Below are 13,201 nucleotides of genomic sequence, written 5' to 3'. Positions count from 1 at the left end.
AGAGAGAGAGAGAGAGAGAGAGAGAGAGATATTCATTCTAGGAAGATGCTTAAATTATCATTGTGAGACTATATAGTAGTCTTTCCTGTATGCTCCATTGATAGCGGGAGAGTAAGTATTAGGTAATATCTCATCTAATTTGTCTTTGAGATAAAGTATTGATTAGAAAATGTTTCTAACTTATATAGGATAAAGAATAAAAATAAAATCAATTTTTATACATTAAGTGAGTAAGTTGTCCGTTGTAATGTCAATCTGACTAGTGGCCACTCATATGCATATTCATATGATAATGATAATTCTTACAAAAATTATCATTTGTGGTCAAAACATTTTAAAATTACCCAATATTTTATATTATTTTGTATTAAATATTGGTCAGTATTCTGTATTTTATTATACTACATTAATAACCTTATAGTATTTAGATTGCTAGTGGTCTCAGAAGTTATATCACATAGCAAATCACAAAGTAGTTAGGGTTAGTATATCTGGGGAAAAGTTTAGAATCTGTTGACTGTTGTTATAAAACCTTGATCAAGCTGGTTTTGTTGTTAAGACATTAAAAGGAAATGATTTGGCATGTTGCTCATTTGTAAACCATATGTCTCTGATGCAGGAAACTGGGTTCAATCGCCAGCAGTTTACATTCCTGACTCTCTTTATACCACACCTCAGCACATATAAGGGGTTAAGAGGATATTGGTATGTGTTTCCTATTTGTTGTAGAAGCTAGAACTAGAGAAATCAAGATTGTCAAAATATAAATTCAAGTCTAAGGTAAATAATTTTACCACCAATTACATGTACTCAAAACATACAGCATCTTTTGATATCTTAAACTGCTTTTCATCAGAGTTCCAAATAAGGAAAATGCTGCATGACCCTGACTCAGAAATATAAAACCACTATCTGGAGAATAAATGTGAGCACTCGAGCACATTCAAGCAGACTGAGCTATTTACTAGACAAATAATCTGTCTTTATTATATATTTTAATTATTATTTTTATGTGCATGTGTTTTGCCTCCATGTGTATCAGGTATTACAAGTGCACAGTTTCTACTGAGGGCAGATGATGGTGGCAGATTTCTTGAAACTGGAGTTACATATTGTAATTATGTGATTCCTCGTGTTAGTAATGAGAATCATGTCCAGGTACTCTGGAAGAGAAGTAAAGTGTTCTTAACCACTGTGTCATTTCTCCAGTCCCTAGACATATAATCTTGAGCAAATCAGTTGTCTTGCTAGAGCTAACTTCATGTATCAAGCAAGGCAATGGTAATGATCATAGCCTGAGTTTCTGCCTTGCTTTCACTGTGGAATATACCAGAATGAAATGCAGAATGCCATGAGTGGCTAGCAGAGCACAAGTCAGTAAAACTTCTCAGCTATGTTACTGCACAGTGCCCAAGGGAATGTGTAGGTTGCATATTGTTTCAGAGAATTAGATTACTGCAGTTCCTCTGATAGTGACTCACTTATTTTGCTGGCCCTAGAACAAGAAAGATGTATTTATAAAGACGTATGTAATATATATATATGTATATATATGTGTGTGTGTATATATATACATATATATATATATATAGTGCACAACACTTTTTATCATATTTCCTTTATTATGCATTTGATGTGTACATCAGTGTGGTTCCTATATAATTATCAAGTATCATTCTTTCTTGTTCTTCATATTAGTTTTTCTTCTTTTTATTTTTATATTTTATTTCTGACATTATAGTATGGTTACAATAGTTCCCTTCCCTTCCCTTTCTCAACCCCTCTCATATGCCACTACTAGCTTCCTTTCAAATTTGTGTTCTCTTTTTTCATTAATTGTTGGTATATGCATACATGAAGAACCTAGAACCTCCATTTTACTAAACCGGCATAGTCCCTGACAACAATCTAAACATTTTTTTCTTTTCTACTAAGAGATAAGTGTATTCTTTAACCCTCAACAAGAAAGCTTCTTTTTGCAATAAACAGAAACCATTGCAGAAAACCACCACCAATCAGAATACAGAGTTATAAACCCTGATCAAATGAATACATATACAAAGCAAATCCTTTAGTTTTTGAAACAAGGATGTCACATTGGTCCTGGAACTATTGTTTTGTATAGACTGTCTAGTCCCAGGAACTCAGGTATCTGCCTTTATAGACACTTACTCTGTGTCCTACTAAAAATCCAAACTTAAGTCCCTTGTGCTTTGTTTTTATTCAAAAAGCATTTGCTTGACTTTTAAATGCTGTGATATTTTTACATAACCTACTGAGACATCCCAATCTAAACCTAAACCTTGCAATTGTTATCTTGACCTCAGCTTGTGATATTTTTAGATAACCTACTGAGACATCCCACTCTAAACCTAATCCTTTTAATTGCTAGTTTGACCTCAGTCAGCTCCCTATTGTTACTATGGGGTTGCAACATGGACTAAATGACTGTGAAAAGATTCTTCAGATGTGATTAAAGTTGTTAATAAGTGGACCTTAAGCTAAAGTCTGAGAGGTACCCAAGAATGTTAAAGACAGTGAGTCTAATCTGACTACTATGGGGAGAGCTAAATAGAAAGGACAGCAATACTGAGTGCTTGTCTTGATTTTGCACTAGAAAAGGGTCCATGAGACACCCTGTCCCCGGAAGCTGTGAGTGATCAGGCTTTAGGATGGAGATTCTTAGGCAATATATTTCAACACAAGGTAGGATCACATAGATGAACTTGAAGAGTCTGCAAAAAACTAGGCAATAGAAACAGACTTCTGAACACCAGACACCCAAAATAAATTTAAAGCAAAAATGCACAGCCAGATTAGTGACAATCACCTAAAACACAGTTGTCAGGAGGCAGAGGCTGGCAGCTTCATGTTTGTTCAATAACAGCCTGGTTTATATAGCAAGTTCCAGGTCAGCTAGGCTTCAAAATGTGACCCTGTTTCAAAAAGTGGAACAACTCTTCCCAAACAAATCAAAGGCATGTTTGTATAATGAATTTGTGAGTTGTAGTGGTTCAGGCAGTGCATACCTGCCTGTGTGGAGCACAATCCTTCAATGGAACGTGTGTGTGTGTGTGTGTGTGTGTGTTTGGGTTTGTTGTTGTTTTTGTTTGTTTGTTTGGTTGGTTTTTCGAGACAGGGTTTCTCTGTAGCTTTGGAGCCTGTCCTGGAACTAGCGCTTTTAGACCAGGCTGGCCTCGAACTCACAAAGATCCCCCTGCCTCTGTCTCCCGAGTGCTGGGATTAAAGGCATGCACCACCACCTCCCGGCTGGAAGTTGGGCTTTGGACAGTGACTGTGAGCACTATGTTCAAATCCTGCTTGGATGATAGTGAATCAGATTTCAGAGCTATCTCATGTGATGAACCGCAGTGTTTCACTGTCCATACAAAGATTTCTGCTGAATAGAAGCTGATGGTTTAATTATGGAAAGTAACGAGTTTTAATACTTTCATTCTGTTCTTCTTCAGTTTGTAAGTATCAAATTAATGTGCCCTTGGAATACAGTATACTAGAATATTTGATTTTAAAAATTGATGTTTTAGTTGCTGAGTTTAGTTTAATGAAAAGGAGAAGATTTTGACTTGAGACTAAAATAAAACTTTTAGTAATTTCTGAATGTTCTTAAACACACTCTCACAATTTTGTTTTATTTATTTGTGTAAAGAAGCATTGTCAGAATTGATGATTATAAAATCAAAGCAACAACTAATTCTGAGAAACACTAAAGAGGCTCTATGGCCCATAATGTCACTCATCCAGTCAAGCTTTAATTATTTAGGTGACAATAAATGAGCGTGTAAATTTGTTTTCATGTTTAGTAAATGGCAAAGTTATATCCATTGTTAAAAATTGTTTTAAAAGTATTTTCCTGATAACATTAAGAAAAAATGTTTGATATGTTTACATTAAAATTTTTGTTTAATTATTTTATTTGTATGTATATTTTACTAGCACATAAACATGTACATCACATGTTTGTACTGGGTACCCATGGAAGCCAGAAGAGGGCATCAGACCCTCTGGAAATGGTATTAAGTTTCTTCTAAACTGCCATGTGAATGGTGAGAATGGTATCTATTTCACAAACTGGAACTCTAAGTGATGTTAACTGTCAATCTATCGCTCCAGACTCTGTGTATTTATTTTTAATAGTTCTATGTTTTGGATCAGGTAAAAGTGCATTGGGTGATGATAAGATTTTTCCCTTTCTGCAGGTTGCTATTTTGCCCTGTTGACAGTGTTCTTTGACTTTCAGAAATTTTCAGTTTTATAAGATCTCAATTATTGTTGATCTTACTGTCTCTGCTTTTGGTGTTCTAATCAGGAAATTGTCTCTTGTGCCAGTGCATTCAAGATTATTTTCACTTTCTCTTTATCAGGTTCAGTGTAACTGGATTTATGTTGAGGCATTTGTTCCACTTGGAATTGAGTTTTGTGAGGGTGATAGACATGGATCTATTTACACTCTTCTACATGCAAACATCCAGTTGAGCCAGCATCATTTGTTAATGAAGCTTTCTTTGTTCCATTGTATAATTTTGGTCACTTTGTCAAAAACCCAGGTGTTGATAGGTGTGTGGATTTACATCAGGGTCTTCCATTAGATTTTATTGATCATCCTGTCTTTCTTTATGTCAATACCATGCCATTTTTATTACTATAGATCTGTAGAAGTAAGGGATAGAGATACTTCTGAAGGTTCTTTTATTATTCAGGATTGTTTTAGTTTTCCTGTTTTTTGTTTGTTTGTTTGTTTGAAGCTGAGTAGTGTTCTTTTAAGGTCTGTAAAGAATTGTGTTAGGAATTTAATAATGATTGCATTAAATCTGTAGATTGCTTTTGATGAAATGGCCATTTTTATTATGCTAATCCTACTCATGCATGAACATGGGAGATCTTTTCATCTTCTGACATCTTCTTCAATTTCTTTCTTCAAAGACTTGAAGTTCTTGTCATACAGGTCTTTTGCTTGCTTGGTTCATGTTACACCAATATTTTCTATTATTTGTGGCTTGTATTCAGTCACTTGACTGAAGGTGTTGATCAGCTGTAGGAGTTCGCTTGTAGAATATTTGCAGTTGTATCCTTTTGTGTCATCTGTGAATAATGCTACTTTAACTACTTTTCTTATTTGTATTCACTTGATGGCTTTTAGTTTAATTATGGAAAGTGATGAGTTTTAATGTTTTCATACTCTTCTTCAGTCTTTCAGTATCAAATGAATGTGTCTTTGGAGTTTGCTATACTAGAATATTTGATTTTAAAAATAATCCAACTAAAATAGGGTATGGATATATCTTCAGAAAATTCTGAACAGAAGAATCTCAAATGGCTGAGAAGCAATTAAGGAGATGTTCAACATCCTTAGCTATCACAGAAACACAAATCAAAACAACTCTACAATTCCATCCTACACCTGTCAGAATGGCTAAGAGCAAAAGCACAAGATATAGCTCATGCTGGAGAAGATGAGGAGCAAGGAGAACACTTCTCCATTGGCGGTGGGAGTGCAAACATCTACAGCCCTTTGGAAACTACTGTACAAAAGAATATTCTTGGGTGATAGGGATCAGGAGTGTAAATGGTTTAGAGACACTGTCACAGATGAGAGTTGGTAATAGCCATGGAAGGAAGCTATCACTCTTACAGCCACAAAGAACTGAGATTTTCTAATAACCTGGGTATTTCTCAAAGTAGGCAGGTTCCCAGAACCTCATTGTAATCACAGACAGCTGACACCTGGAGTCTGAGATCTTGAACAGAGAACGGAGTTTAGCCAGTCTGCTCCTGTTAGTCATATACAAATGTCTCATGAGAAACTATCCAAAAAACCAGAGTGATAAGTGAATATTGTTTCAAACCATTTCTTGACTTGTTATGAAAAAGAAAAAAAGAAAGAGAAAAGAAAAAGAACTGATGCAGTTACTAAAAGGAGATATAAAGGTTGAGCTGATTTGGAAAGAGTCATTTTCTGTGCTACAAATGTTAACCGGACCACTTATTTTGCCAAGTGTGTGTGAATGGCTGATGAAAGGGCCATGTAATGCACTGAAGACATCTAATTAGACCAAAGTGGAAATCACCATTCTATTGAAACACTTTTTCCCGAATCAAGAGTAATTCACCAACTGAAAAGACCTTGACCTTCTGACTGAAGGATGCTGAACTACTTGTCACAAGATTTTTTTTCTTTGTAGAAATAAATTCTGCATCTTTAAAATGTAGACTGCTATTCTTAAAATCTTAATTGCAGTCATTTGTGAATCTCAAATTTGAGGTAGTTTTCTTTTGCAGTGTCCCCTATTGTACATAAAGCTGCTAGTTACAGTTTTATAGATGAAGAAAAAATTTTATTTTGAATCCTAATATAAATCAGATTCAATTTCTTTTCTTAATTGACCCTTATTTTCTTAATTTAGTAAAAGACTAAAAATGAAAAGAAAATGAAATATTTTAGAAAAATTCCAAACATTTGAACTATATGTCCTTCAATGTCAAAGTTCTAAATTATAATATAATTATATCAAATTTTATTTAACTTATGTTAAAATGAGCTAACCAAGAAAACTTGGTGCCTTCCTAAGGAAAAGATTTTCTTTTCTATTCAAAAGATTGTAAAGTCTAATTATATAAGTAATTTATCATATGGAAATAAACACTCAGAAGTATGAGTTTATTTGCCAAAAATTTTGTCATGTAAATTTTAAATATAGAATTTCAGTTTGTCAGCTCAGCCTTATTTTCCTCAGGCCATTTTATATCCTGATGGAGCAGGCTTCATGACAATATTTGCTCGTCATTTTGTTCTCTTCATGCAGTTATAACTTTCTTTGTTCTTAAGCAAAGGACTGTGGAATTGTGTGCCCTATCACACAAGTTCTGATCATGCTGCTGTCCACTCAGCTTTAAGGCCATCACGGATTTCAGGAAAGGAAAAGCAGAAGCCAATCATGCCTGCTGATTTATTCTAGATGTAAAAATGTGTACAAGAATAGCATACTAATTTGCCCTACAATTGGTATTTAGTCATGTTTAAACTGCAAAGCTGGAGGGATGTCATATATATACACGTACATATACATATGTGCATATATATATATATGACATATAATCATTTGGAAGTTAAAAAGTGAAAGTTATTAGACATTTGTTTTTCATGAAGTCACCAGACATTTACTAATAAACACATATATGTACTGTATTTCTATCAATAGACAGTTTGTAAGAGCAACGGAGACCCATGAGCTTTACAGGATGACACAGAACCATAAAAAAGAAAATATAAATCTATTTTTCTGATTCTATAGATAATTCTATGTCAAAAGATCTTTTTATCTAAATATTTTCATGGGGAAAATATCTAGAAACAAACTTGAAATCTGTTTTTTAATATATCTTTTCTTTATTCATTGAGAATTTCATACATGCCTATAATATATTCTGGTCAAACATATCCTCTGGTGTCTTTTCTCCAACTTCTTCTAGAAACCACTATACCACATCTCCCTTCCAACTTTATAATCTACCCCCCCCCCAACCACTGTACTGAGTTGTTGTTTCTGGCATGTGCATGAGTTTAGGACTACTACTGAAGTAGGGACAACCTACCCTGGGCCTTATACCTGAAGAAAATTACCATTTCTTCTTCTGTAGCCATCAGCTATCAATAGTGCCTCAGCTTGGGTGAACCTTCGGGAACCTCTCTGCAGTTCATGGTGGAATTTTGTCTGAATCCATCTTAAACATGTCTTGTGCATGTAGTGATAGCTGCTGTATCTGCATAAATGCACTGATATTATCATGTTTGGAAAATACTATTTCCCAGCAGCCTTGGCAATCTCTGGCTCCTCCTCCTCTTTCTCAACCTCTTCTGTGACAATTCCTGAGACTTTGGGAGAGTAGGTGTGGATTTGATGTCCCATTGAGATTTGAGTACTCCAGTCTCTAACTCTCTCTGCTTTAGCTAGCTGTTGGTCTTTAAATTAAGCACCATCTACTAGGAAAAGAAATTTTGCTGATTAAGATGGAAAGCTGCACTAGTTATCAGTAGAAAGAAAGGAACTTAGAGAATAAACTACTGTTTTGTCCATTGAACTTGAAAATTGAAAATGCATTTAAGTATTGTTTTATTTTTTTTTTCATTTTTCTTGCTGACTGAATGTACTATGATATTTTAAGTTTGTTATCAAATGATTCCTATGTTAGTTGCATTTTACTAGTAAGTTCATTAAACAGTTTTCTTCTGGAAAAATGCCATGGGAATAGAAAAAAAATAGTGAAAAAAATCCTTATCATTTTCAATAATGATATGAAACGTCATCGCATACAAAAAAAATACCTGACAAAAGCAAACAAAGAGAGAAACAGTTCATTTGCCTGACCATCCCAGGTAACAGTCCCCCACCGTGGGAAGTAAAGGTGTCAAGAACTTGAAGCAGCTGACCATCAAGAGAGAAAGAATCCAGTCAATGTAATTCATGCTGCCCAAATTAGAGTGGGTCTTTCTACCTCAACCCATGAAATTCCCTCCCCCTCTGCACTAGGGCCACTCTGATATTGACAATTCCTTATTAAGATCCTTTCTGCGGGGAGGTCAAGATTGTGTCAGATTCACAAGCTCACCATCCCAATGAACAAAATGACATTTTAATTCCTTCCATCAAGATCATATGCATTTGCAAATTACCACCAAACTAGACACCTTCAAACTTCAAAGGAACTTGACTTTCTTGGTGTTTTTGTGTCAGTCAGTCTTTCATTTTTAATTCTTTGCTGGGGTCCCCTGCATCTGACAATGAATGAATCCTTAGTCTTACTTGATGGAAGGAATGATATCTACACAGATGTGCTCATAACTCCTGATGTGAAGCACAGCTTAAGTGAGGATAATCTAAGAAAATGCTATGGTAATAGAAGCGAGAGTGAAACAAACTTTTTGTCATATTCAAGGATGACATTATGCATTATTATACAAATCTTAATTTTTAATTTTTTGGTAAATTTTGAAATTGCCTACTTACTTCATTTTTTTCCTTTCTTTTTAAAATCATGCCCATGTATAACCAACTTCCTATTCTCTTCTAAATTCTTGTTCTCTTCTTCTTAAATTATTTTCAGATACTCACACACATACACACAAAAAGAAAATACACAAACACCTAAATACATAAATACAACATACTTTGCCTGTTTTGTGTTATTTGTATGCATATGTTTTCAGAGCTGATCATTTACTATTAGATAACTAATTGGTGTGGTCTTTCCTGGAGAAGACAACCATTTAAGATTAGGTATTAACCTTCTCTTGTTTTAAGAAGAGAGAAGTGATGCAAAAAAGTTAAATAACTTATTGTGAGTTAAATATATATGAAGCTGCAAAACTGGAATTGAATGCAGATTGACTTGATCTGGACTAATTTTTGATAGAACAAGGCATTGATATAGAAATATCTTCTTTCCCTTGTGCTAAGCATTCAATCAAGAGGTCAAGGAACTGATTTCTAAGAGAAAAATGTATGTACAGAGGAAAAAAAAACTGTTGGCTCCTTTAAGGATCCTGTTTCTGAAGTTAATGAGTTTCAGTGTCTGAGAGAAACGACTTCCCACAAGGTTGCACAAGAGAAGTCACTGATTCTGACTCTGCTTACCTAGGACAGTCTCATGCCAGTGTTCTTAGAACCAGCCTTGTAGTTTCATTTCACACTGACAAGGACAGATTCTGAAATCTGATCTCAAGTGAATGAATGCAAAAAAAGAAAAATGGGTGGTGGTGAATTCTGATAGATAGTAGCTGCTGCCTTACCAAGCATTTAAAGTAACTGTCTGCCCTCTTTTCTATATAGAAATAGCTTTTGTGTGTTATAATAAATGGCAGAGATACAGCAGTGAAGATCCAGTAAAATGTAATTATAATAAGAAGGCAAAGGAGGAGGAAATGGTAGCACATAATATAAGCAGTTCTGCATTGAGAAAGCAAATAAGTATGTAAGATCCATAATTCACAGTCCAATGGAATTGAAGTTCTAAGAAGTGAGAACCACAATGTTTAAAAGAAACTATTTTTATTCTTATTGATGATATATCAAAATATAGGTAGTGGAATATATAAGCTGCATGAGTTATCTGAATATGTGGTTTTTTAATGTAACATTTTAATCATTCAGGATGACATTGAACAAGAGTAGAATATTGTGGCTCATAACTAAAAATGTAAAATACAGGAAGGCTTGATGATAATGAAAGCAATAAGTCATTGCTAGGGTTTCTTTATCCACGCTTTTCCCCATCCGGATGTTTATATGGTATTCTTCATTGAATAAAAATTACTTGTAACCACAGCCAAACCCAATTATTGAAAGAGAGAGTCATTACAACTTTTTGAGAGACTGGGATGTTTTTAATTACATATAAAATCCAGAGAGATCTGCTCTATCTAAACATTTCCAATCGTATTGGTTATGAAGTCCCTTTACCCTGAAGATGCTTAGTTTTAAGAGAGAGAGACCCTATAATCAAAACCTGGATATCTTTAAGGGACAAGAAGGACACAGTTTTTAAAAAATTATACTTTGTATTAAGAATATTACATTGGATGGTATGTCCTAGTAATCTGGTTTACAAAGAAATTCTAACTCCACAGTATTTCAATTTATGGAGCTTTTATTTTATATGTAGACTCACTGTGTAGGTATGTAAATAATTGACAAAGTATTCCAATGACTGCTTTTGGTTATCTCTGTTCGATGAATAACTTAGCATTTAGTAATTTAAGATAGTTAAGTATTCATTTTCTCTAATTGTCTTTGTTGGTTACAGTTATGAGCACCTTGGATGGCTGGTATGTCTTGCTAATTGTTATAATGGAATGAACAAAATAATTTACAATGAGAAGGCTTATTCTGGCTTAGGTCTTTGGATGTTCTAGTGCAAGGTCAAATGAACCAACTGCTTTGTGATTCTACTGCTTGTTTTAGATGGCAATAGCAGGAAAACTGCTCAGCTCGTGTCCAGGAAATAAAGGAAAAAGATGAGGTTCTAGGATCTTCTATTTCCCTTTGAGGAAACATCTCTAGCCATCTAAAACCTCACGTAAGCATCAAGCTAATAAAAAGTCCTTGTCACTGCATGATATCATCTTAGTACATGACAGAAAACCTGACTGTTTATAAAGACACAGCTGGTATTTATTGAGTATAAATAACTGCATGGTGATAGGCATTGATCTGACCAGTATGTGGCTAAGGAAATTTCATCAGACAGGGGCACACAGGTGCTCCACAGATTTTGTAAGATCGTTGAGTGTACACACACTTCCTCTGAGACTCGGGGCAGGTTGCTCTAGAACCTGAACTATTACACTGCATTGTCATGTTGTGTAGCATTGGCAGTTATAAAACTGCTCTGTCAGCTGAGACCATAAAAATCAATTTAACCCCCTTTATCCTTATATTGTTTAATAAGAGATATGTTTAAAAGTATCAGAATATATGGAGTCTGTTTCTAAAGAAGGATGAATAATAGGGATTTGAAAATATTAGGAGAAGATTCAACGAGATGAAAGAATGTGTAACATGAAAAAGTAGCAAGGCAAAGAGGATGGGTGAAGATAAGATTCCATGAAAGGCAGAAAAAAGTCTGGTATTTTCTAGGACTTGCTTTATGATATGTTTATAACAACAAACTATAAAATACGCAGCACAAATTCTCTGCGTTGGTACAATGAGGGAGAGTCTTTGTCACCTAGTGTTAAGTTTACGGGTAATTTATAAAGCCTTCTACCTTGATAGATACTTGTCTCCTAGTTTTTAGACCTCAGACAATCCTGATGATATGGAGTAATATTAACAAGCCCAAATGAGCTCTTTTGTTAACAGTCCCCAAACCAGGAAATGTAAGAGATGAGCTATACGTGATATTTATTATTTTTTATAAGAACCAGAAAGTTGATACAGTTTCTTAATACCATTCTTATCCTACATGATTCACATTTGCTCATTTAATTCACCATCATTTAATAAGTGATTTATTCTAGTTGGTAAAATAATGGGAAGAAATTATTCGCTGCTTCTACAAAGAATTTTACTTACTTTAGACAGGTCATTTAACTCTTACATGTCAAAATATATTTCCTAGTGAAGTCACTACAAATGGCTGACTTTATGCCTGAGTTATTAATAATGCTTAAAATGGGTATGTGATATAAATTATGCACCTGATTTAAAATGCAGTAAAGGAAGGTAAATTTATAAAGTTATTGTAGTATAACACTTACATTAACTTACAGAATATTATAGACAGTATTTAGCCTTTCTCATATTTTTCCAATCTACTCTCATTTTTTTTTAATAAAGTGAGAGAGAAGCCTGATGGGGACATACTTCTTTGAGGCTTCACAAGGAATATGGGTCAGAAAAAAAAAACAACAAAAACAAAATAAACAACAATTGCAAATCACAAAATAAGCCAGTGGCTCTAGGTTTTTCAGCATTATACACTGAATCCTAAGTGGATCATGTTTTGATGAGATTCCAGAATTACTATCCAGAAGAAATATAATCAAACATGGCAGTGGTGTGATAAAAGCTTTTCTGGAGCCGAGGAAGGAGGAATATGGCTGTTAGGCCTCATAATGAAATGCTGTATCTGATATCAACAAGAAAACAAGCAAAAATATCCTTGAATCATAGTGTAGTTTTTCTCTGGCTGTTCTGAGAAGTTTGACAGGTTGAACTGGAGAAAGCTGTAAAGTTCACAGTGGTCCTACATCGTTAGTTTCCAGGATCAGCAGTGGAGTGTTTCTCTGCTTGTTCGCTGGAGAAGACTAGATATGAATGAGGTGCCCAGTCATAAGACTCTGGTAAAATAATGTCCTAATACTTCGCTGTTTTTATTTTACCTCATTTTAAGTTTATATATAGCCTACCTAGAGAGCCAGAAAATAAAAGAAAGGGCTGGAAGTTTTACAAGGCAGGTGAACATTGCTTCAAAAGTGTCCAGAGGTGTTTTTCAAAATTTAGTTGCACACTAAAGCAGAAAGCATTTTATATCCATTTCAATACATAAAGGCACAAGCACAGTCTTGGTTGCTTTTCTGATTCTTTTTTCCACCTCCTACTCGATTCTTCCCCACCCACTTCACTCTGACTGGCTTATTTTTTTCTACCTTTTTCATTTACTTTTTTTTTTTTTTTTTTTTTTT

This window comes from Microtus ochrogaster, assembly GCF_000317375.1.
Source record: "Microtus ochrogaster isolate Prairie Vole_2 chromosome 14 unlocalized genomic scaffold, MicOch1.0 chr14_random_1, whole genome shotgun sequence".
NCBI classification, from domain to species: domain Eukaryota; kingdom Metazoa; phylum Chordata; class Mammalia; order Rodentia; family Cricetidae; genus Microtus; species Microtus ochrogaster.
This window is presented reverse-complemented; position numbering follows the sequence as displayed.